This window comes from Anarhichas minor, unplaced genomic scaffold (assembly GCF_050575085.1).
Source record: "Anarhichas minor isolate MPS153535 unplaced genomic scaffold, ASM5057508v1 ptg000026l, whole genome shotgun sequence".
NCBI lineage: Eukaryota > Metazoa > Chordata > Actinopteri > Perciformes > Anarhichadidae > Anarhichas > Anarhichas minor.
The window spans coordinates 12,185,023-12,211,219 of NW_027466472.1; the positions used below are offsets into that span (position 1 = coordinate 12,185,023).

At 42.2% G+C, this 26,197-nt stretch overlaps 1 protein-coding gene across 5 annotated transcripts in view; it reads left to right on the forward strand.

Moving 5' to 3' along the window:
- Positions 1–8,158: 8,158 nt before the first annotated feature.
- The window catches only part of LOC142958994 (muscleblind-like protein 1), a 59,656-nt gene continuing 41,617 nt past the window's right edge, over positions 8,159–26,197 (forward strand). For 2 of the 5 annotated variants that reach the window (XM_076100084.1, XM_076100085.1), the window contains exons 1-2: positions 8,161–8,330; positions 9,191–9,402. The gene's annotated coding sequence lies outside the window, so the exon portion shown is untranslated. Of the gene's footprint in view, positions 8,331–9,190; positions 9,403–13,415; positions 14,798–26,197 lie in introns of those variants that run through there. The other 3 variants (XM_076100089.1, XM_076100086.1, XM_076100087.1) reach the window with 3 other exon arrangements.

Consider the following 26,197-nt stretch of genomic DNA (forward strand, 5'->3'; position numbering starts at 1 on the left):
AAACATATGACCAAAAAAAGGCAATCCAGCATTGGCCGGGGCCTCAACAGTCTGGAGCAAACATCATTAAGCTAAGAACTGTGACTAGCAGAGCAAAGAATTGAGTTAGCTCAGACAGTCAGCTTTCATCGAGACTCATTAGGTTACAGCTCATTCTTAGGCCTGGCACACAACTGCCTCTGCTGTTTTTCTTTGGCTTTTACCCTTCATTCCTTTGTAGCTTCCTCTTTCCTTGTTTTTGCGTCTCCATCCTTTTTTTCTGTCTGTCTCTCTCTCTCTCTCTCTCTCACACATAGCAAAAAACAAAAAAAAAACAATATTGACTCTGTTTAGCAGAATGATTACTTTTAAGCTGATGCTGTGGCAGACTGCAGCCTGTTTCCAAGTCAATGACTCACTGTGAGCAAAGGGTAACGGCGGAGAGATGGATATGGAGTCAAGAAGCGTTGTGGATGGCAGGCGAGATATCAGGGGCTGGTAGGAAGGAAAACCTCTGCTGGTTGGCCTGCTGTTGCTCTGCCTTAAGAAGGCTGCATTTGGAAGCTAATGGACAAAATATCTGCCTATCTATCCATCCATCCATCTTTTTTTCTCTCTTTAGCTTTGGAGAAACATACAACATGCATAGCCACACGCTAACACATTTACATACAGATGCTTGTCAGCACTGTGTGTGAATGAATAATTCAGGCACCATGCAGCACATTCCAAACACACATGGATGCTGTCGTGAATTCCAATCTGAAATAATCATGTCACTGTAATATCTTTCCATGTTGTTTACCCATTCGAAACGCATGCATGTGTTTATTATTGGTTTGGTCATGCATACGCAGGAAGTATAGGACACGGTGGTTGGCGGAAATCTATCAAGTCTCAAATGTGTGAAGATTAAAACAATGAAGATTATTCAAGTTACTGTAATTGAAGGATAAAAACAGGTGTACATACATACATTATATATATACATTAAGCAGCACTAATAGGTAGAACATTTTTTGGCCTATTAATAAGAAATCAATGCAGTGATCACGTTGTTATTACCGGCACTGTAGGGTAATAATCTACTGGTTGATACTGTATATTTAAATCCCACTACCTCCACCAAGGCAGCTTTTGCTCATGATTTCTGTACCAGTTTTCAGCATCTTTCATTTTCTCTACAAATCTCTTCCTGTCGCACACCGAGTACGCCCAACCACCATACATAAAGCACTATGCAGTAACTGCGTCTCAGTGATGATATTGATGATACACAGCACAGTTTTCTCCTCTTCATTTCAGCTTTGTTTCCGTTTACTTTAATCAATAATGAGCAGAGCAACGTGCAAAGATTTCCCGAGGCAGTATGGGTAGTGTAGTCCCCGAGAGTGTCTGTCTCAGTGTAGGTCTGAGCTCTGTGCTCCCTGTCGCGGTTCTAAGGGGATTGGATATGCTCTGCTAATGCTATTGGTGCATGCAGCTGGGGATTACTGTCTCTAAAGGAAAGGGGAAAAGGGCGTGAAAAGTGAAAAACCACTGCGTTGGGGGGTATGTGTGTGAAAGAGAATTTGCATGTTTGTACATGTATACAGGAGAGATTAAAACAGGGATATTCATGCAGACTATTGCACACTAACAAAAATACTAAGTCACTCGCTCTAATGCAAAGTGTTGTGTGAGCTGTTTTTTAAATTTCATTTGGCCGTTAATGTACTTCTGGGATTTGAGTTAATTAGTCTATTAAGATGGCCAGCACCTCTTAGAAACAGACTTATTTTTAGCCAAGGGAGAGATTTGATGCAGAAGCAGAGGTCTGATCCATTTAGACTGTCTTCTGTCAGAAAAGCCTGTGTTAAGTATTGTGTGACATGTCGTCAAAGCTACATTTAAATAAAAGACAAAACAGTAAAGTCTAAATTTATATATCCATAACTGCTAAGAACATTGTTGTTGGCGCACATAAGGCATGCTCCATTTTTTTTACATGTCCACCTGTGCGACAATTTAGTCCTCCTTTAGTCGGTGTAAGTGATATTTCTGAGCTCAGAGGAGATCACTCCTGTAAAAGAACACATGGAAGAGAAGCAGAGTATTACAGTATCAGTGGTGGACAGGCAGGACTCTGCTCTGCCCTCCAGGATTTCCCCAGCTTGCCTTCTCTGGGTTGATCTGCACTGTGAATTGTGCATCTATATAACCAGCTGCTTAAAAAGGGTGTGTGTGCCTTCAGGGAAGGACATTCAGACTTTGAATTATAAAATAATAAATAAAGAAGTGTTCTAAATCATTAAATAACAAGTACATCATTTGGCCTTATGAATATGTACAGTGTGTGTGTCGAGGACTGACATTCACCACAGGCGATATTATTTCACGAGGAATTTGTTTGTTCAATCAAACAAGAAATCTCAATTTCATATTGCCCGGGGGCTGCTGCAGGTGATGTTTTGAGGTTTTCTCACCTCAACTAAAGTAACAGTTTGATTTTACCAGTCAAATTTCGTTGCAAGTACAAACAGCGGACGTGGGTAATGTACACTTGAAAACTTGTTTCAGATCTGTTCCACTGTCAGTGATCCGGCTATGTTGACACTCTTCTCTGATCGTTTTGTTCATGCGTCTCTAATCGGCTATTTATCTCCACACAAACACAGGGTTTAGCTGTGTTTATGCATTAGTAGGCTATCATAATTGCAGATTAGTTTCAAAAAGTATGTGCATCTCCTTTACCAAAGCATTGCAGTTGTGTAGATGTTTAAGAACCAATATTAAAACCGATGTTTCTGTTTTCCAGTGTTATCCCTCACCTTCTCTCTCTCTGTCGTATAGCTTCTCTTTCTCCAACACTCTCCAATAGTCATTATCTCCCCTTATCACACATTTACGCATCCTTCAGCTAGACTTTCCTTATGAATATTTACCAACAGTAAGTCACTAAGGGCCTGAGATTTGTTCACTCCTACCCTGTTTCATGCGTATGCCTGTGGGCTTCTGACTGCATGTGTGTATTATTTATCGGTATACTCTCCTTTAGGCTGGGTCAGGCATCTGGATCTAACCCAAGAGTATCCTATGTTATGAGAGATGCCAACATATCACCCACGTACAGAGCCTGACCTGTAGATTAATATGCAAAGTGTTTTGGCAGACTCGTATTATTATTCATTTTTGTGGAGTTTTGAAAGAGAATGATGTTGAGTTGGTTTTCCTCATTTCCACATTCTATGTACAGTACAAGCTCTTTCTGCATAGTTATGTTACTGACTGTACTTACACAACACATATTCAGTCTGTACATTGCACTCTGGTTTGCACTCACACACACAACAGACACTGCTACAAAACAGACAAGGTTGCAGCTACATTGCACCATTCCGCCTGAGTGACGTTAACAAGAACTTTTCTTCTATCCAACACTTTTCAACAATTCGCATTATTGTTCCGACAATGGAGTGGCATTAATTAATCTGTGGAACGCAGTCAGGAGCAGCAATGCTGAACTGGTTGTCAAGCAGACAGTCAGAGGACGGTAAGCATATTTGACAGAATGCCTTTAACTGAAACAAATCGAGGTTTTAGGATGTCTATTAAATGTTTGAAATGATTTCACAGTTAATTATCTTACAATATCATAGCCTTTTAGTTACTGTGCTATCTGGTGGCCTGTGTGTTGACTAATACAGGTCAAGGCTCTTTCCTTGCTCCACAGTAGTGGAATGAGCTCCCCACTTTCCCATTGAAGGCAGGACCGCACAGTCACTGTCCATCTTCTGCCGCAGGCTGAAAACCCACCTGACTACATCTTGACACACCATGCTAGCATGTCTCATTTGTTAGAGAAAAACACAACAACTTTAAGCATTAGTATTGTTGCAATGAACACTTAGTTTTGGGTGGCACTTTCAGTTGTTGATGATATCCAGCTGTTGTTTCTCCAGAAGTTTATTAAACTTATTGTATTTCACTTTGGACTAAAACACTAGGAAACTGTAACATGACATTCAGCGTTGGCATTTCATGGTTCAATTTCATATATGTTGAGGGATTAAGTGTGTTAGCTTACTCTTGGCTTCATTTTAAGGGCTTTTTTTATGTGGTGTTAATTTGGGAGGGGTTACTGGTTTACTATTTATAGGTAAGTTGCTGCAGTTTGCTTCCATGACTTACAGAAGCTGCACTTAGCATTTCATTGGTGTTGTGTGGTGGAACTTTCTCAGCCTCAAACACCACCAACTTTTAATTTAAGGGTGACGGCAACATTTTGGCATTCTGTGCCTCAGCAGGAAATAGTTTGCTGTATACGGTTTGCATAGGCCCCTCTTTAAAAGGTTATGGCTTTTGGTTTTTGGTTTTTAGTTGTTGCACAGATTAAGCGAAAATACAATTATTTCATTGTTTTTCTCCTTGCCATGATCAAAGAGATAATGTGACCTTATTGAAAGTATGAGGCATTACCAATATTACTCTACAACAGCCCGTATTGTTAGGTTGATACAGAGAGGACTGCTGCTAGCTTGCATATGAATATTAACAAGAATTCCACACTGTGATGTTTCCCATTCTGTTTGGTGTGCATCTCTCTCTGCGGGAACAGACTGATTATACCAGACTCAGACATCGAACCCCTCACCCATCCCCGCTCCTTCTCTCAGACAGAGATGAGGGAAGATGTGTTTAAAAATAAATGAGTAAATATTATTTTGCTGTTAGATGCACCATTTGAAAAGCCTGTTCAATCTTACACCAACAACAGGAACTCAAGTCTTTAATACTGTAGTTCTGCCGTTTACAGATTACACGCAAGACGCCACTCTTTTGGTTTGAAATGCATTGCCGTTTGGATGCTCAATGTAAAATGTGTGTGATGTGGTACGGTGCTCATGGCAACAAATTGAGCATTTAGAAATATTTTGTCCTAAAGCTAAAGATAGATAATAGGCAATACTTCAAGTGCACCGTTTAGACTTCAGAATGCATAGCTGCATGTGATTATGAACAGGAAACTATTGATACCCATTGCAGCAGAATAGTCTCTCTGTGTTGACTGTCCTTTATTTTAAATACAAAATTATATAGTAAACAAAATATCCTCCTTGCCGCTACAGTCTTTGCATATAGGTAAACTTCATTTGAACCCATTTCTGTTAGACAAACACAGATATCACTGGATCTCTTGGAATGGAACCTGTCCCGCTCCCTCGTCTAAACTGTGATTTCTGTGTTTACTGAGCGCTATGAATAAAACAGACAAATAATTTCAACTTCCAACTACCAGCACCATAACATCATTTTTATTTGAACCCTTTTCTATGGTAAGTAACAGCCATGACTCATAACTTTGCTTTCGGATATAAACCAGGATGAAGTTATAATTAAGGTTTAGGAACAAGACCACACTTTACTCCCCCAATAATTTCATTACCAGTGTCTCGTTAATTCCCCTACCTGTGCCTCAATAACTCAATCACCCATGCAAACCTATATTCAAGTTTCTAACCCATTGCTAACATAGCCCCTGTGGCTCCGCCTTCTTCTGCAGGTCCTCCTCCTTTATCTCTCGCGTCAACCACTACCAATGCTGCGACACCAGTTTCTACAAGTACTACATCCTCGTCGCTTCGCAGGTTGCAGGTTGCCTCCAACAGTACAACCAGCCACCTATTGCCTCAACAGTGCCCCATTACCCATCATTCCCAAACAGCGCCCACCCCCCTACCAGTCGAGATACCGCCGTCACTCTACTGTCCCCTCGGCATAGACAACCTCTATTGAGGTGGCATAATGGTCTGCAACAATTTCAACAGCATGGGTTGCAACATTTCAAGTTGTTGCTTCCTCCATGCCTGTTCCTTTTGCGGCAGTGCCCACGCCAAGTCCACTTGCCCCCATAACCCCAACCCCAGTCCTTGACTCTGCAGACACCTTAAAACACATATAAACATCAACGTCTTGAAGTATGCCCTTAAAGACCTTCAGTTTGCCCATTCATCAATACTTCTGCAGGTTCTTTGGCGTTTCATGGAAAGGTTAATTATACTTGTAGTCCTTTCGGGTGCAAGAGTAGCCCCTAAATATTTGATTCCTTTTCTGAGGCTGGATCCTACTCAACAATCACAAACTTCCATACGTCAATCACCTTCTGAACAACTTCTTCACTGTCAATCCATCTGTCTCTCCTCTATCGTAATGTCCCTCTACCGCCATTTCTGTTTGTACACCGACACAGAACCCCTCCATCGGAATCAGATGTTACTAAAGTGGTAGATGGTTCACCTCCACTTGGCCTCTGGAATTGTGCTCAATATTTCCTTTCTCCGCACTTTGGGAACTGCACCCCATACTCATTCCACTACTTTGTGGGAATGAGTGGTCTAAAAATGTCATCCTCATCCATTCAGACCACTGCGCCGCAGTCACACTCCTTTCATCATTCTGCTCGACCACCCCCATCCCCCTGTGCATGACCCCGACCAACCTTGTGCACTCGGCAACCGCCTCCCTTCCAACCCTCTCCTCGAAGCCCCCATCATCCCACCTTAGACGATCCTCACCCTATCATCCAACCGAACTCAACCCTCAACCAATCTTTAACGCATCTTTAACGCAACTTGTTGCTACGAACTTTTGTTCCTACTTATGGCGTTGTCTTCGTTAGTAAAGCAGGCGTTACTTTAAGTGTCACAGTGGTTGTGGTTGTTTTTGAACTACTAAAATGAAGAAGTAGCAGCAATTGTTTCCCGTCGGCTACTTTCTTACTGCAGGGATTGTAAACCAGAGGGCACAGTTTACAAATCCGTTGTGAACGTTGCTATAGGTTGTGGTGAGAATACAATGGAGCATACAATACTACATAAAGAGTGGTTCTGAAAGTATCTGTAGAATAACAATTCATTATCATTATAAGACCAAAATAATTATTTATTGGGCAAAATAACAGCCCTACGGTCTCTGTAGTGATGTTACTGTTATATGAGCAATGTTCATATTGTGGCATGTGGGTCTTTGAAAATGACACCCAGTAAAATATGCAAATAAGCCAAAAATGTATGCTAAGTATTTGCAAGTTGATATTTGCCAATATCTTAGATCCCACAGACTCCCACTGAGTAAAGCAGCAGTGTTTTTTCTTCTTCTATGGCTCAAGACTTCCTCTCCTGTAATGCAGCATTCACACAGTAATATTGAACGTAGGACAGGACAACAATTAATGAACAGTATCAGAAAGAGGCAGGTGCCTACAGTACAGGCGTAACATCCAAATCCAAACACATGTGACAAAAGTCCCAGGATAGTAATAATTACACCAGCAGTTCAACCACCATCATTATACATAACCCTAATCAATGGTCATTGCGCTTAAGGGGAGCCGTGATGTTGAATAGTTCCAATGAGCGGTGAGCTATGTGTGTGTGTGTGTGTATGCAAATGGTTAGTTTTAATGTCTCTAATGAATAGATGTAGCACACGAAGCCTGTGGACACCTGCTGTGTCCATTAGTCCCAAAGCGCATACTAATCACTGTGGCTTTCAAATCTGAGCAGGTTATTCACTGTCCCTAAAATTCAAGGACCCTTCATTACACGGAGCGCATTAGATTGCAGTGATAGCTTGTTGAGTTATACGCTTCTTCCAGAGGCAAAAGAACACCGCAGAAAAGTCCCTTTTATTGATTCAATGCAGTTTTCGCTTACGCAGAGCACTGGACGCCCGGAGGAGTAGCTTTAACTTAATGGCACATTCTCTGCAGATCTAAAGAATAAAGTAGAACAACAAGTGTGAATTGACAACCTGCATGGACAAACAAGCCACATACCACCAGCTGTTGCCTCCCACCTTGGCTATACCATACTCTGCTCCCTTTCCTTTCAGTTGCCAAGCTCACTGATTAAATCATCCTCCGAAGAATTTCAACAATCAATCTTCAGTGAATCCCAGTTCCTACCTGTTCCCATGGCTACTGGGAAGACAGATAACTGAACTGTGGGATATGTAGTGTTTTGACGCAGGTTCTATCTGGCTCCAGTGGCATGGTGGTACCACTCACCTTGGTGTAGATATCAACATGTATCACACATGTTTTGTCAGAGAGGATTCTTGTAGGGCCAGTGGAAGAGGGGAGGAGACAGCGATGACAGCTGCGAGACAAAAAAAAAAAATAGAAGACTAGATGTTGAAAGATTGAGTGTTGGGGGTTACCAGTGCAATGGCAGCGCTGCAGGACTCAGCTGTGAGCTGCTGATTTACAGGGCCTGAAGGAAAGCCACGGCCTTCCACCCACTCTGTCGCCATGGGAGACGGTGGAGAGGAGGTCTCGTCTCCTTTTCTTCCTCACCGTCATTCTCTCTCCGGTATAGTACTCATCCCTCTATCTCTCTTTCCCTCTGCCCGTCTCTGTTCGTTTTCTGCCTGTCAACTACCCCTTTCATGATAACCCGCTGAGCTCCGATTATCATTCTGAATCAGCCACTAAATAACAGTTAAAACCAACCTCCAGGGGAGGTGAGTAATGATAGAGATTGAAATAATTACAAAAGTGGGCACAGTCAGTCTCTCTGTGTGTCTTGCTGCCTGCATACATGCGTGCACACTTCCCATGCATTTCATAGTTCAGCTTTACTTCCCTTGCTGGTAATGTGACTGAAATGTGTGTTATCAAAGGGTGGCAGGCCTCTGCACTAGCAGTAGCAATGGAGAGTAAGGAAAGAAACCACAAACACGAACTATAGCCTGCTTCCAGGAACCACCACATCAACCCACACACTCAAAACCCACACACAAACTCAAAGACATACACAAGCCTAGAGATGCATGTGCATACACACACTCAGTTTGTCTCTATTCCCTGTGACAATACACCACCCTCTCTTTATCTCAGAGGGCAGGAGCAACAGTTAGTGATCACATGACTGCAAGTGTCTCTCCTCATTTTTGTGTTAGCCGATTAGCTCAGGCTCAAAGTAAATGCTAAAAAGAAGTAGAGGAGTAGAATGCATGCAGTTAGTTCACTCTTTCACTATTTAAACAGACTATACACGGGGAAAGAGCCTGTAGAGCTACAGGAGCGAGAGGGTTTGGGGAGGGGGAGGCTGTTGCTACGGCAACCAGAGTCGCGGCGCTCGTCATCATGAGGCTTCTTCTGCATTGTGTGTGTGTGCGTGTGTGTGTGTGTGTAGACACAGCTCTTGTGAGTTCACCCTCCTCTCTCCAGACAGGAGGCGAGGACATCCCTCTCTAACGCTGTGCCAACAGAGAGAGGAGAGAGAGGAGAGAGAGAGAGACTGAAACCCCATAATGCACTGCACGCTGCAGGGCTGAAGTCGTGCAGATTCATCAGTTCCTGTTCGGAGGGATTGTGTGTGAGCGCACACACACTCGTACACCCAGACCGAGTGCAAGTGAAACACACAGACAACCAGGCAGGTAAGGCAGCTTTTCTCTGACCGTGCGGACAGCCACTGGCTTTACAAGATGATCTGTGTATCTGTGTATCTGTCCGTTGCTGCCTCTTGAGAGGAGGAGAGGGGAGAGTTGCTCTGTAGAGATGACAGGCAATCATTAATATTTGACATGTTATGATTCCGACAACTTCCCCGCCTGTTGCTAGAGATTTTTCTTACTTGGAAATGTCTGAGTTTGGGATTTTTCAAAAGCAAAGATATATCCTTAGAGATTTGACATATCTGATATGCATGTTGAATATGTGTGGTAGTTTTTGTCTGTCACCGGTTTTGTTTTTTTGCATAGTTTGTTTTTCCTCCAGCTTGCAGATAGTGTTTAACTGTAGCTGATTTGAATATGCTGGGAAGGTTTTGCATGGACTTATATTATGGGATCACACTTTCCCATTCTGACGACTGTTTGCCTTTTTATTGGGGTAAAATAGTTACACATGTATTTACATTTTCAAAAATAATAAAACAAAAGCATAAGGAATTCAACAGTAAACTGGACAGTTCATAAGGTTTATTCTCTAAAGATCTAGTTAATGTTGCATTACTTGGTCTGATATGCTTCATGTAACAGTTAGATCAATTATGTTATTTAAACGCATGAAAGCCCAATGTGGCCGTAAAAGCTTTATTAATGACGATCACTGATGAGGTATTTCTGGATTAAGTTTTCAAAGCTCATTGTAATTAAAACTTAATTTACAGTCTCACATTACTACAAATACTTTAATAAGCTAAGCCTGTTTTTTTGAGTTATATACTACATGTTGTGCCCAGTGAGTCACACCAGTGCAAGCTGATTGGTGGTTAAAAGCATGGCTTCTCCTTTACGGGTCAGTTTGTGGTTTAACGGCCACTGGAGGCTTGTGACCGTATCTGTTGCGCCAGAGACACAGACAGGCTGGAAAATGCGATTGCAGGAGCTTAGAGCAGGGACTCTTAAACTTTATTACTGCAGGACTCCAATAGGAAATTTCCGTCCTCCACCCATGGGACCATTATGAAATCTTGTTTCAACAGTTATGAGGGCCAAGAATGAGAAATTGGTTTGAAATAAAAGTCAATGATTTCTAAATTAAACCTTAATTTCAAAAGGTCATAATTTACACGTCCGTAGAAATCCCTGAAGAACACTTGTAAACATAGGTTATATTGTCTTTTAAATAAAATACGGCTCAAGGTGATTTTATTTATATTAACTTTAATCAAAGTCTCAGAAGAGCGTTGAGACTGTTTTAATGCAGATCAGACAAACAATTTTTTTATTTTGAATATTCAGTTTGTCTCCATTTAGCTCTGAGAGAGCACGGCTTCTATCTGCACTTCCCTGCACAAATCCACCTGTCAAAACTCAAAATGGAGAGGCTCCTCTTTTTCATTATGGCTCCTTTCTTTCATTAAGAGCCACCCTTCACTATCTGTGCTGTAGCATGATAGAATTATCCACCAGACACCTAAACGACAGTAGCATCTATATCTCTGCCTCTGCTTTGTAGTAATTCAGCATTGGTGTTCAGAAGGCTGAAAGCTGTGTCTATATACTGTAGTCATCTGGGTATATAAGGTCTTCTTTAAAGTGAGTGTTTTAGTTCAGGATTCAGCCGGAAAAGAAACACTGAGCAAGAAAAAAAGAAATTCATAAGGATGTATGTCAATGCTCTTACCAGAGCTATTTTAGTGGGGAGTTTAGGAGCTTTTTTACCAATGGCCTTTCATATATTCCACTACTGCTCTGTTATAGAGCTCTGTGTTGACAGATTCCCACACTTTCCACTGAGGTCACATCTTGGGGCCCCAGAATTGGTACCAGAACAACAGAGCTGTTCAGACCAAGAAGAAAGACGTCAGAGACTGAGCAATCATGCAGTTTTAGCGGACTAACATACTAGTACTAATGCATCTGTTGTTTGAAGAGCACCTGTAACTATTGTACCTTGAATACTCAACAATAGAGCAGAGGTCTGTTATGAATGTTGAAAACCTCTCAGACACACACAGGGTCACCCTGCTGGATTTTCCATTCGGTAAGATCCTTCTCCAGTTTTTAGATATTCTTTACTCTCGGTCCAGCTCTGGATTTGCTTGGCAACATGTATCAAAGGTGATATATGGATCCAGATCTCCTTGTCCAACTTTAACTCCTCCTGTCTTTGTACTTTTTCCTCAAACGTTTTCCTCATCCCTGTCTTTAATGATCTGGAACACGAGGGACACATGTTCATGGATCTGTGGCCTCCTTTTGATACGTCCAGAATGAGTGAGGACGTGAGCGACTCTGGCTTGCGTTAGAAAGCAGTGCCTGGAAAGTCCTTTTTTCTCTCTCTCCTTTCTTTGTACACAGGCATCAGCAGAGCAGTGAGCTGGAACCTTAGTGTGTATTAAATTATCTGCAATTGCAGCAATTATCTGCAAGTCCAAAACACTGTGCCTTGTTTCTTCACGCGTCTCTCCTTTTAGACTAGCCTGATGGTTGGAAAGTGAATTCACTCAATGATTCTGAAGTAGGCCTACTTGTTATTTACTTCAGGTGTTTCCATTTCATACTACTCTGCACTTCTACTTCACTCTGTCTCAAAGGGAACAAGTGCTCTGCAGTCTCATATTTTAAAACCTTATATTGTGAATTTCCAACGTAATGCACAGTAAATCCAACTACAAAACTATTTTAACTAGTTTAAATTGATGTTGGCCACATTTTAACATTGGGATGCTGCCTACAGTACATGTGAAGACACAAATAATAATACTCCAATTACATGATGTAATATACTGAAAACACTGACAGGGTCATTCTGCATCTATAATGAGTACTTTTACTTTCGATACTAAGTACAATTAACTTTTCGCAGCTTTTTACATAAAGCTTAAAACTAAAATATCATATTAACAATGACTGTGTGTAATGTGAAACATTTTGCTGATAGGGAAAAAACCCACGGAATATTATCCCCTGACTCAGCAGTTCCCTCAGCTCTACGAAGCGAACTGTTCACCATGTGAGTTGCTGATATTTGCTAAATTATGTGTTTTTTAAAAGTCCGCATGTAAAAGTTACATTTTAAATGCAGAATTTTGGGAGTATTTGCTGTCTTGCTACTGTCATATAGGTAACGGATCTTCTACTGTTGTGTGTGTCTGAATTCAGCTGACCTATTGAAGTTTCCATGAGCAAGACAGTACATCTGTATGTGAGCGCTGCCCTTTGAGTGAGGCAAGTGAAATAAGTATTTCCTTATAGAGAAAAACTCAGACTGCACTTTATGGACAAAGCCAAGTGCTATTGGGGTCCTGCAGTTTTAATAACCATGAATATTCAAATTCCATAAAAAAAAAACATGCACACACATGGAGACACAGCATCCTGTTCCCAATTCAGCGTAATCCTGGAAGACAACTGCAGGGCCTTTTTTGGGCACACGCCGGTGACTTGTCAGCTCTAAAATTGAAATTCCATATTACCGGCGTCTGTAGTGCGTCGCTTTTACTCTATGAACGAATTGGTAAATATTTATAGAAGCTGGAGCTAAACATTAACACTTAGAGCAGCACAGAGATCCATCATAGGTGCTTTTGAGGGCAGGCTGCAGGCTGCCGTTCAATCAACACCTTTCCTTTTACACACACACACCCCGATACAGTGATAAATTCCAAACACCCTGATATATTGCAGCCACAAGTCAGTGATGTGGCTCTGAGTCACTTGCTAACACCCACATGACACATACACACACGCCTCCGCAAACACACACACATACACACACAACACCACGCACTCACACATGCTTACATAGACACACATGCACCTGACGTAGTGTTTGATGGAGTTAGACGCCATGGCAACAGAGCTGTGACTCTTGCTGTCCTGTGAGTGGACTGAAGCTGTGGAGGAGGGAGGAGAAAGCTACCAGCTAGCACGGCTACACAAGTGCAGCTATTATTATTCCCAATCCCTCCCTCACTATTCTCTGCTTTTCCTTTTTCACCTCAACTGGCTGCCTTTCTGTTTATTTTTCCCAAGTGCAATATAACTCACTGTAAGTTGGAAAAAAAACAAACCTCGACCAGGGGAAGTAGAGGGGGCAGAGGAGAGGTAAACATGCATCTTATACAGGCATGTATTTTCATCGATTGTGCAAAACCTGAGACATCAGAGGGAATCGCGCTGATTCGCACAGCCGCAACCAGACAGCACTCTGGATGGCGTCTTATTTGTTGACATATTTCAAAACAGAGGAACACAGGCGAACTGAGAAACAGGCTGGACATGGTAAGACGATGAACTGACAAAATACACAAGGAGAGCAGAGTGATTACACACAGGTGGAATAACTCACAATCACAGACAAATACACAAAGGCAAGGAAGTAAAACCAGACATGGCACAAGGGGAAAGTGAACTTACAAAACAAAACAGGGAACTAAACAAGAAACCCAAGACCGTGACACTGTTATTTTTCCTCTCGCATTCCTTGCCCTCTCACTCGCTGCATCACCCTGTTTCAATCACAACACAAAACGATTTAACTCCTTCTTTTTGTCTTCGTCCCTTCAATACTTTTTTTTTATGTTTTAGTTTTTTTGCCTCACAGTTAGTTCTCCCCCTCTCTGTTCCTGTCAGTCGTGTTTTATAAAGGCAGTAGCACAGATAAAGAGAGCGAGGGGGTTGGGGGGGGGGGAGGAGGGTAGGCTGCAGGTGGACAGGTCTCACAAACAGCATCTGTATGAGATTTACTGCCTGCAGATACAGATGGTGGAGAGACTGCGAGGATGAAAAAGGGGGGAGAGGGAGTTGGAATGGTGCAGGTGAATTGCATTTGGGTCTTGGGTAGCATTTTCACGGTCTGATTGTCAGCATTTGTTAACATACCCACATGCACGCGGACGCGCGCACGCACTCCCATGCAGTGTGAAATTGTGGGAACGTGGCTGTTGACAGTGGAAGTTTGTCTGAGTTAAGTTCCCCCCTGCGTTTCTCTCCTCCCTCTTTTGCATACGATCCAAGCGCGAGCTGTGAAAGGTGAACTTGCAGCCTGCTGTGGATAAATTATGTGTGACATGTTTGGCTGTGCTGCCTTAAATGGAGACCGGTGTATCTGAATACAGTAGGGCTCTGCCAAGAGGAAAGGAGAGAGAGAGAGAGAGGGAGAATGAGCGAGGAAGTGAAGGACAGGGAGGGAAAGAGGAAGAAGGGGAGGAAGGAGAAGAGGCGAGGGAGGTAGAAAGCGAAGGAAGGAAAAAAGAAAAAAGGAGAGAGGAGGGGGCAGTGACAGAGGGCGTGAAAGGGAGGAGAGTCGCGAAGCAAGCATGAGGTTTCCACTTTTCACTCTCCCCTCAGCAGCAGTCAGATGAGTCCTTGCAGAGATACAGTAAGTCTTTGCTGTTTACTCTGTGCATGTGTGTTACTTTTGTGTTTGTTTAGACACGAGACTGAGCTGTCCCCTCTTACAATTCCTGCTCTGATTTGCCATTTTATTCATTGCATTTTTTTTTATTCACCATCTGGATGTTGACTGTGATGTGTTTGAGTGAGTGAGTGAGTTATATGTTCTGTTTGAGCGTGCGTGTACATATGCAGATGGGAAACCGTGGTCTACTGCTAATGTGGGGTAGTTTGAGGCGGGACAGTTTTAATGTGGAAAAGAGCTGAGCAGACAAAAGAATGGGTCACGTTGGTGTTTAATGTTCCGCAGAGTAGCACACACTTACACGTACCCTTTTCTGGAAGACTACTCTCTCTCCCTCTCTCGGACTACAGTGAAATCCATGTTGTGTGGCTCCTACTGTTAACACTAAAGATATGCACTCACGTTTATGGATGAATGAATCAAAACAGACACCAACTCTCTCAGACACACACGTACGTGAACAGCCCTGCACTCCTCCTGTGTAATGACTGCACTACTGGTGTTTACACTACAGCTGCCCTCAGGAAATTATTAAACTCCCGCTTTACCCGGGCCGTCTGTACCAGTCTGACACACAAAAACATTAACAGACGGGCTACATGTGCACACACAAAATCATCATTGAAATTTCAAAGGCCCTCCAAAAAAAGTGATTCGATTAAAATGGCTTATTAGTCTTTAATAAAGTTTATCCTTTAATAAAGTTTGTGCAACCACGAAGAAAGTAAACAAGCAGTGTTTAATAATGCTCTTGTATTTCAATGTTTCCCCAAAAAGTTCTGAATGTGAGCCATATTGGCAGTATGGGGAGAAACCACATTATAGATTTATAGAGATATGCTTATGTGCCGCTTTGATGGAGAAAAAGAGGAAACGCTACAGAGGTCTCTCTGTATTTTGAAATTTGAGTATTAGCAGGGTTTGTTTGTTTTGCCATCAAAGCTTAATCACTGAACTAAGTTAAAAGTGTATGAAATGTATCAGCTTTGGGGGTCAATTCATCTTCACAACATGCACGACTCATTTGCCACTTTTCCTTACATTTTGGACACCTGCAATGTGCTGTACTGTGAGCAACTGTGATCAGAGCTCATGATGCCAATATTCTTCCGCCTAAGCAGGAAGTTGTGGTAAAAGGTGACACTTGTCACTTATGAGAGAGTGCTGCCTGTAGTTCTTCACCTAATAAGCTTAATGTAGCTTCATCTTCTTTGACCATTTGTCAAAAAAAAAAAAAAGAATTTTATTTTGTATTCTATTCATCAATATGGGCTTTTTTTTATTACATGAGTATGCACAGTTGCTAACCTTCATGACTAAGGCTACACCTTCTCCAGCTACATACTTCACAATAACAGCCCGGCAGTAGTTTGCTGGTGAAAGACATTTTCTCCAATAGCATGGCAAACCAGAGCGAGCAGGGAAATTAAAGAGATTTATTTTTGGAACAGATGACATCACGTTACCTGAATGTTGATGGAAATTTGCGGGTGGCCCAATGACTAACATGTATGGCGGATGAAACACTGATTATTTTATATATAATAAAAGTAATAACCTTAATTTGAACTTTCGTTACTCACCATAGTGATGCTGCAACATACACTGCGTCTATCTATATCTTCCCTGTTGTGTTGAGTACGCGCCCTCTTCTCACAAACTGATCTGAACACCTTTGTCTCTCTTTCACAGTTTCACATCCTCACCCCTCTCTGTCTCATTCTCTGTCTTTCTGCTTTTATTGTATTGCTCACTTTGTATTTCTCTGTCGGTGTCAGACTCTCAGTGGGTTTGAAAAAGCTTCTCTGCAGATCAGAGCAGGCAGATCTACAAGGTCATTAGAGTATAGAACAGCGAGAGCGCGGAGGCACTCCGATACATAGGCTACTGAATTTCACAGCACACGAGTCCTGACTAAAGCACTGCATGCAAGAGAAGAAAGAGACTCTAAGGGAGACAGAGCAATGGGGAGAGAGGAGGCACGGTTACCTGCGTTTGACTGTGTTGATTCCTGAAAAACGCGTGTTTCTATAGATTTGTCCTCCTTTCTTTTTTTCTCCCCCACCTTCTCGTTTCATCGCCCAACTAATCTGTCCTTCAGAAGTGATGTCATCTCCCCGCTGTCCTCAGCAGGCACACGGCAATCTGTGGAATGCAGATGAGTCGTGTATTTGTGTGTGTGTGTGTGTGTGTGTGTGAGAGAGAAATTGAGTGTGTGTCTGTGCATAATGACAAGAGCACCCAAATACCCTGATTTACCTTATTCAATTATCGAGAAAAAAGAAAATGGGGCGGATGCTCTGATCAAGGTGACAGCAGGGGAACCCGAGAGGAGATGACTTTGAGTCTCAAGCCTCAGCAAGTCAGCACAGAGCGTATAACTGGCAGATAGACAGTCGGTCACTCAGACTAATAGTTGGGGGAGTCCGTTTGGCAAGTGGCAAAAGCACAGTGAGCCAGTCAGTAACGTATGATTGCTGCTTTCTCTGCCGTCTGCAGAACTGTCACTGGACTAATGCACACTAGTGGAAGATGTAATCTATAGTAAATACACTTGGCTCCACGGTGGAGCCCTCTGTGATTTCCGCAGATTAAGGTGTCAAACTGAATCACCGGTCATAGACAGTTGAAGAGTACAGATTATCCCCGTTTGGCCAAATGCTGCTCTGATGACAAGTCATGGGTTCTGCACTTCATATGTGTGTGTGTGTGTGTGTGTGTGTGTGTGTGTGTGTGGCTGCGATATCGAAAACTGATTGTAGATATTTTCTTTCAGGGAGCATCCACTCTTTTGGTGTTTCCTGATTTGATCAAAAACTGCCAGACTGCAGAATGTGAATAATTCACACAAGGCCAAACCATTAGCATCAATCATCTCCATCAATTGAGCTTCATCATCTTTACAACAATTCTGCTATTCAGCTTTTCAGCCATTCAGCTTCTAATCAGTGACCTGCTGTTACTGAACCGTCTCCTCTCAAGGATTTTCCATTGTCATAAATGCTTCTTATCTTGCTGTACTTATTGTATCTCTCTGTGTCTGACTCCTCCCTCTCTCACTCGGCTCCCATCTCATTACATGCTGAATACCTCCGCCCTGTCTTTTCTCAGACCACGTCAATCTGTCTAGTTTGGCATGTGTCTGAGTGTCAGAGCAAGAGAGACCAAATGAGAGTAGAAAAGGAAAGACTGTGCATACCTGTGTGTTTTTGCCTTTTTTCATGTCTCATAAAGGCCCCCTTGCTAGAAATCCCACATGCTGTGATGGTAAATTTACACAAGGGAGCTTTTCCAAAGTGGCCAGTCTACTTTTTTCCCTGGCATCTGTCTGCCTCCCTTCCACCTATTACATCTATATCCCTTGGACGTCTCCTTTCTATCACTCACTCTCTGTCCCTTACCCACGTCGGTCTATCTGTCTTTCTGTCTCCGTGACTTTACCTTTTTCAATCTTTCTTGATCTGCTCTCCCATCCACCTACACACACACACACACACACACACACACACACACACACACACACACACACACACATATATCATACACACACCTGCTCCATTGTTATTCCTGAGAGGAGTCGACCGGTCTGGCAGTGGGTTGGTTTATGTCCATGAACTTAGTGACACCCTGCCACTGCATTACACCACACTGGCGCTACCACAGCCAGGTAGCCCCACTGCAGTGAAGATAAGAGCAGCTGTACATACGAACCAAATGTATGCATACATGCCCAATCCATGTATTTGCCCTCCCTTCCTACCACACATAAACGAATAGCCAGCCCTATATCTAAACATATATTATCTCACATCCCTATTCACGTGGGTGTCTACTCAAAATGCCTCCCACTCCGTCTCTATGTGCACGTCAGGGTGTTTAAACACTTTCACTGATATCACAGTGCAGACGACAGCTTGCACACGTGCCACTTGACTGCCCTCGTCGTCTCCCCTCCCCTCTTTTTGTCTTACAGCTGAAGGAGGGAGTCATAGATCGTGCGTTTATGTGTGTGTGTGTGTGTGTGTGTGTGTGGGAGAGATAGAGAGCGCGCACAAGGGAGATAGTTGTGCGTATGCATACATATTACTCATATGGCTGTGTCCTGAATATCAATTCACCGACTGACCTTCCATCCATCTCTGTAGTTGTGCATCCTCCGTGGATGATGCAGATCTGCTGTCTCATTGTTTGTGGTCAATACTAATGTGTGTGTGTGTGTGTGTGTCACAAGCTAGGGAATGGAATTAAGTATAAGATTACCCTGATGGTACAATCTGTGGAAACAGCATGGTAATGAGTATCGTTTCAGAATGACCGGCACTCTGAGACTGAGATCGGAGACTGTCGGATCAGATCTCAAGCTTGCACGGGTGGGATTGGGCATTTGTCAGACAAGGGTCACGTGTGAGCATTATTAATACCCTTGTCCCCCCTCGGCAAGGTATTTCAGCTCATTAATGTCACTGAGATGGCCATAAAAAAAAGAAGATACACAATAGATTTAGGGAGACCAAACGCAATATCATTGGCAAAAGTAAAAGTGGATATGTATCCAGCATTAGTCACTGTCATGTCCGTCATGCGTTTTCCAAATGAGCCATTTCATTATCATTAACGGGGGTATTATATAAATCTTAAATGTTACTTGTATTTAAAGAAACAAGCAGGACATCGCAATACCTGGGACCAAGAACATGCGTGCATCCATCCATTCACACACACACACACACACACACACACACATTAACACAAACACACACAACCTGACAAACACTTGACCAATAGGCAAATTTCAGCCTCATAGATAGAAAGTTGGGGTGGGCACAGCTTGGTGGAGCCATTAATGGATAGATTTTTGTGAACCAATGAACTGATGGGCCAACAGAACCAAATACAGAGTTGCTGGTCGCAGCTAAAAATATTACACTCCTCTTGGGCATCCTAAGTTATTATAAACTTGCAGATGCAATGATGACTCCCGTAAGAGTCTATAACAAACGATTCATGAGTTGCATTACAGGGTGTGGCTTAAGTATAGGGGGCAGCGCTAACCCACACAAATGAAAGAGGGAATCTCTGCTGAGATCATTGATGACTCCCACAAGAGTCTACGACAAACGGTTTATGAGTTTGGCCATAGTTATGGCTTACTGAATCTGTGTGGAAGGTATGTGTCTTTTACTTATAGGCCACCCTAACTGTTACACCCCCTTTTTGCAGATTGAAATGAACACAGATACTGACCTTCAGTCCCACACAGTTGATGTCCATGCCAAATTTCACCGTCCCAGGGCAAAAATTGTGGCCGCCAAAGGATGGGGAATTATTTGCGGACCGAGTGACTGACAGATATAAACCCTGAGGTCTCTCACTGCTTACGATGCTTGTTAGCCTTGTACACCACAAGGTAGCACAATAACTGCAACTATGTGGCTTTTTTAGCGTGTTAGCTCAACATTTATGTTGCAGTTTTGTCTTTACTTCTGTAAAATTAATAAATGTAATATTGGATGTTCTGCTCCAATTCATTCCTACCAAACAATGACGACTCTTGAAAGGGTCCGTCAGTGAACATCATTAGCTTGGCTAAACAGATGCTGTTACCACACAGTTACAACACAGCAAATAGCACAGCACTAAATGACTCGTGATCACAGTCAGCTGCTTTGTATTCATGTTGGCAAACTGTGTCATCAGGGTTAACTTTGCCAGTTTACGATTTCAAACTTTTGTCACACAACCTCTGAGGCTCCAGCTCACCTTCTGGCTCCTGTCAAGTGATCAGCCAGCTGACGGTCAGCAGCTTTCTGTCACAACGCTGGCATGAAAATGAAGCAATCAAGTACACGGGAAACTCACATCAAATAATCATAATAATAAAATAAATGTAAATAAATAAAAGTCCTGCCCCCTCTGCTAACTAGGCACCGCCCCGAGCTTCTACAACACAGTGTCTATACATATTCTAAGCTACAGCAAATTGATATGTACTATCATGCTGGATGGATATTTTTTTTAGCAGCATGTCATTTAAAAAAAGAGAAAGGTAAGGCTCAAGGAATAACATGGGACTTTAGCTGTCTAGAGTCTTCAGGTTCAGATCAAGCTGTGGTGAACTGAAACTGGTGATTTCTGTCCGATATGATCTTGTCTACTGTGACATCCCTGTGCATGACTCTGGTATTTTCGTTTTAGTTTGGTCATCTCTACTGCCATCCTTCACTCATTCCCACGAACATGAACAATATCAGACTGAAAGCAATTTGAAAGCTTCAGTCACACCTACATCAGTACTTATCTTGTTTTATGATTGTCAGCATGCTGGTCCCCCCAGTTTGTCCCTGCAGTCACGTCACTACTGAACTGCAAGATTCCGCATATTAGTGCAACAAGTCGAGCAGCTAGAATTCATTTGGGCAGCATAGGATACGTTTTACCAGGAGCCAGTCATGGTATAAGACTGCATTTAAACAGTATTTCACTTGTACATTTGTTCTTATGACTGTCTTTCAAATTAAATTTTTTGTTTGGTTTAGTCCACAAAAGGTGTGGTGATAGGTGTCATCAGGTAATATTTTTTTTGTATAGTTTTCGTTACAATTGATGAAAATGACATTGGAAAATATGGGTCAAGGAGAATATCAAGCAGCCAGCAAAATGTCAGGGCAAGGTTCTGTTCACCGAACATTATGAGAGAGATATTAATGTTATAATAGGATAGGATGCAGTTTTCATTGTCGTCAATTAGGTTGTTTTTCTTTCTAATGCTGTCAAGCCTCATCAGTGTGCAGACCTTCATCTGACTGTTGTACCAGACAGAGCAGCTTAGATCTTCTGACACGCAAAAAAAAATATTTGTAATGTCATGGTGAGAAAAAAAAAGTGACATATTTGGTTGATACAATAGAAAATTACTTTGCTAAATCTTTCATATTGTTTGAAGGACACTCTTTGTATACAGGTGAAACAAGCATTGTCTCTTGCTATCTCGCACCATCAGGGCTAACTGCTCTAGCCTCATTAACGGACGGTGTAGGTGTCTGCCGGGCAATAACCGTTCAGATGTCATAGAGCTCATTTGAAAAGTTGGTGTCTTTCATATGATTTCTACAATACTGCTTTGATATCAGGCTGGCCTTGACACCATTAACGTCTTTGTCCATGCCTTAAACATGGTTTCCCTATAGTTGCCGTGGCAGTGAGGTCCTTGACGCACATTTCCGCGGTACCGCAGCATGAACAAGGAACGAGGAACGAGACGGAGAGATAGAGGGGGCTGTGACAGTGGGCGAGACTAATAAGGACAGCTACTATTAAAAGATGAGCCACGTTCACAAAGTTGTTTGTGTCACATGATACCCGGAGTGCAACTCAGCAGAAGGCGAGCAGATTTCAAAGAAGTAGAGAGATTTGGGGAGTGGAAAAGTGGAAAACACTGAAGCACATGCGTGAAGAGAAATAGAAAAGGAGAACAGGTGGGGATCAGAGAAAGATAAATGAAGAAGGATGAGAAATGTCAAGATGGTGTCACAGTTGAGAGCCAGCGGTGCTTTGAAATGGAACAAAATTCAGCTATTTCTCCACTCTTTTCATACTCATATATATATATATATATATATATACATACACCTGCCAGTACTCACCTTGTTTTTCTCCCCTCACTACCAGACACCAACCACTGTCCCTCACCCACTTGTACTAATTGCCCCTGTTTGCCTTCCATCACTCCTCATCTAGCCTCTATCTTTCCCCTGCCACCACCTCTGGTCTCCTTTACTCCATTTGTGTCTCACAGACTCTTCCCCTCTCTTCTTCCTGACGCTCCTATCGGAAGAAAGGGCAGCTCAGGTCATATATAGAGGATATCCTGGTCAGTCTGTGATGCGGTGTAATACGAAGCGTCCAGCATCTGCTTTTTAATGCTGCAGTCAGCGCCCTTTAACCTCTCGCGTTACTGAATTCCCCCTCCCTACCTCCTTTTCTCTCTTTTCAGAGGGTGCAAAAGTGGCATCACTGATCAGCCATATTTCCCAACATCTTATGCAGGAGGCATAAAAATCAGATTCTGAGCCCTGAGACTGATTTGTAACACTTAAGGAATGTCTGAACTGTCAACTTGACCCCTAAACAAACAAGACCTTTTGGTTGCTAGACAGCAAGTCCAAGGGAGCTGTTACAGATCAGAGTTTACTGTGTGAATGTCTTGGGGAGTTTGTTTTGAAGGAAATTGTTTCCTCTTATTGTCTGGCAAGTTTTGACTATAGCTCTCTTTGTTTCGCTGTCTATTGTGTTTAAAAGGTCAGCCATAACGACTTAAATATGGAGGAACCTGCTTTCTTTTCTTCAACTTCCATCATTTTTTTTTTCTTTTCTGGAAGTCATTCAAGGTGAATAAATGGCTCCCATCTCTGGCCCCTGTTCACTCTACTTTTCCTCATATTTTTTTCTCTCTCCCTCTGTATTGCTCTCAGATGCAGGGCTCAATGTGGCTTGTGTTACCAGTGTGAGGGGCCCTGCCATAAAAGAAAGTGCAGTTCCATGTGTCTTGCTCCAAGCACGGCAGATTAATATATCAAGATGCGCCGCTCTGTGTACATTTTATTAACAGTAATGAAAAATATTGGTTGACAAAGTTTCCAACAAACACGAACTTGATTAACACTAGGATATATTTTCATCAAAACACTGAGACTAAAGCTAAATCAAAATTAACACTGGCTGAGGAAGATGAACCAAACTATGTAGTGCAGGCTTTGCTTTGCATAGTATTTTTGTAGAGAATGATGAACAAAAATCCAACTTTTTCTATGAACACCTCAATTTGGTAAGATTCCCATTCATGTAGCCATATTAAAACCCATTTACTGTGTATGTAATCAGTTCTAAACAGTCAGTATTTCAGCAGCAGTGGTGTCACTGGAGGCTTAATGTGTGTGTTTTTCCTGGAGAGTTGTCAAAGCCATGAAATAATCCAGAGTTCGGCCAAACGAGTGGCACCGTTTTAGTAGACGGATTAGGACAGGATCATGGCTTCCTTTAAAAGAGGAGATGGAGACATGAACCCCGGTGACACTCTCGGCATTGCACTATGCTTTGTACGGACCACATGTCAACAGCTGAAGTGAGTGAGTGAGACAAAATGTTTAGCTACATTTTCATTCTCTATACTCTCAATGAAGTGTGTGTGTGTGTGTGTGTGTGTGTGTGTGTGTGTGTGTGTGTGTGTGTGTGTGTGTGTGTGTCTTTAGTGAGTTGGGGAATCAGGAGGTTGAGGATTGCATACTGTAATATCCCCAGCCTTCTCCTCCCTCTTCTCTCCAACGTATTACCTTGGCTAGTTGATCTGATGGTTTAATAATATCTCCTGCCTCTGGCTACGGGAAATGGCCACATGCATTATTCACACATGCTAAGATGCTTATTGATGACTCCTTTATTTATATATTCCCTCAATGCCAGAGTCATTTCTCACGTTTTTTTACCCCTTAGTTTTGATCCTCTGTTGTGACGTGAGCCTCGTCTAATGAGCCTCACTCACTCTTGGTTTGCAAATGGGTTGTGCTCGTTTGATGGGAATTTAGTTCAAGCTTCTGGCACAAGATATAACCATGTGAAACTGGGTCTAATAACACATGTAGGTGTAGCCTCATTCATTAAATCTGCTTTATTTGATGTCAAAGCTCACGGCGGCTCATTTTCTCATCGCTGTTTCCACTGGGGTATCCCTCAAGTGCTGCGTGAAAATCCACAGAAAACATAACTGCTGTGAGAAAACTAGCATGACATTGCCTTGCGACTCTAGGGTAAGTTTGTCTAATCTAATTTGTGTACATTCTCCAGCTATTTGCCTCCTCCTAATTCATGCAGTCATTGCAAATGGGGCATATTCTCTTTTATGTCCGTGCATGGAGTACAGTGCTACTGGATGTTTAGTGGGTTTTCTCTCTAAATCCACATTTCCTGTTTGAGCCGTAGCTTCTCTACAAGAGCAGAACTATAGTGAGCCATGTTTCTGGTCCAACACTGGTACTTTAGGCGTAAGTGTGTGTGTGTATTTTTTTTTTTCTCATTGAGAACCAGTTATAAAACTTTGTTGTCTGGTCATCTTTATGACAAAGGTCATGTTTCACTTTCCATCTCTCTCTGTCTCAAATACACACACATTAAAATAAAGGCCCTATCAAGCTGTTCAGTGGTGGTTTTGTGTTGACTTTGTAACTCACAGTACAGTAAAGGCGATCCCCTTTTTAAAAAGCATTCATGATTGGCCTGCTTTAGAAATATACAATATACGTCATGCAGTGACTTCCAGAATCGAATATCTATGTTTAATATCAGACGGAGTCAGGGACAAGCATTCAGAATTATTTCTGTAAAACTGAGGTTTATGTTTGACCCTTTAGGAGTCTCGCTCTGCATCCCCAAAATAGTTTTTTTTTTGCCAGAGTTGTGCTTTTTTAAATGTCTACAACAAAGGCGGCGAGAGCAAAGTGACATTTTGTTTACTCACCGGCTGCTGTGACCTAATGAATCTCTTTTATAGCAGACATAGTGTTTTTTTTTAATGACTGTGACTGAGAAATTGGATTAAATAGACGATAGGCACATTGGATCGGTGGACCTCTAATTGAAATAGAGGCATATCTTTTCCTCAGATGCAAATGAGATGGACGACTGACAAACACTGCTGGAACCCATCCTGTGTTGTGTAGACTTTAGAAAGTATTGACTCAAATCAGAATGGCAACAGATATGAAATTCAGAAACACTGGAAAATACCAGAATTTCCCTTTACTTAAACAAAGGTTGTTCTTTGAAACGATGGCTCATTTCGACATGTATTATAGAGATTGAGAATTCCTTATGAATGTGTAAAAGTCTGTAATAGTGTTTATGTTTTTAAAGGCTGATCTGTGCAAATTACTATTACTATTGTATTATTACACAAAGAAATTGGATTATTATGAACTATAGTCAGAATTTGCATTAATTATCAATATAAGTACTTTGTGTATATTAAAACTTCGACAATCATCCATCCTTCTGGGTCACCTCTCTGGGACACAAACAGACATGCATACACCAAATTCTTCCCACTTTCTTTCATCTTTTTTTTTTCTCTGTCTCTTGATCTCTCTCTTCTTCACTTCACTGAATGTGTCAGCTTTACCGTTAGCTGGAAAATCAAATCAAACGGCCATATCGCTGAGGGTCTGGCGGTCTCCGTGAGGGCTACCGTGAGAGAGGATTTGCAGGAGAATGACTCGGAAACACGTTCGAATGAAGCTGTGTGTATGAATCCAAATGTGAGTGTATTAACCTCGGCGAGTGCGTTTGTGTGTGTGTGTCAGTGCGTTAAGC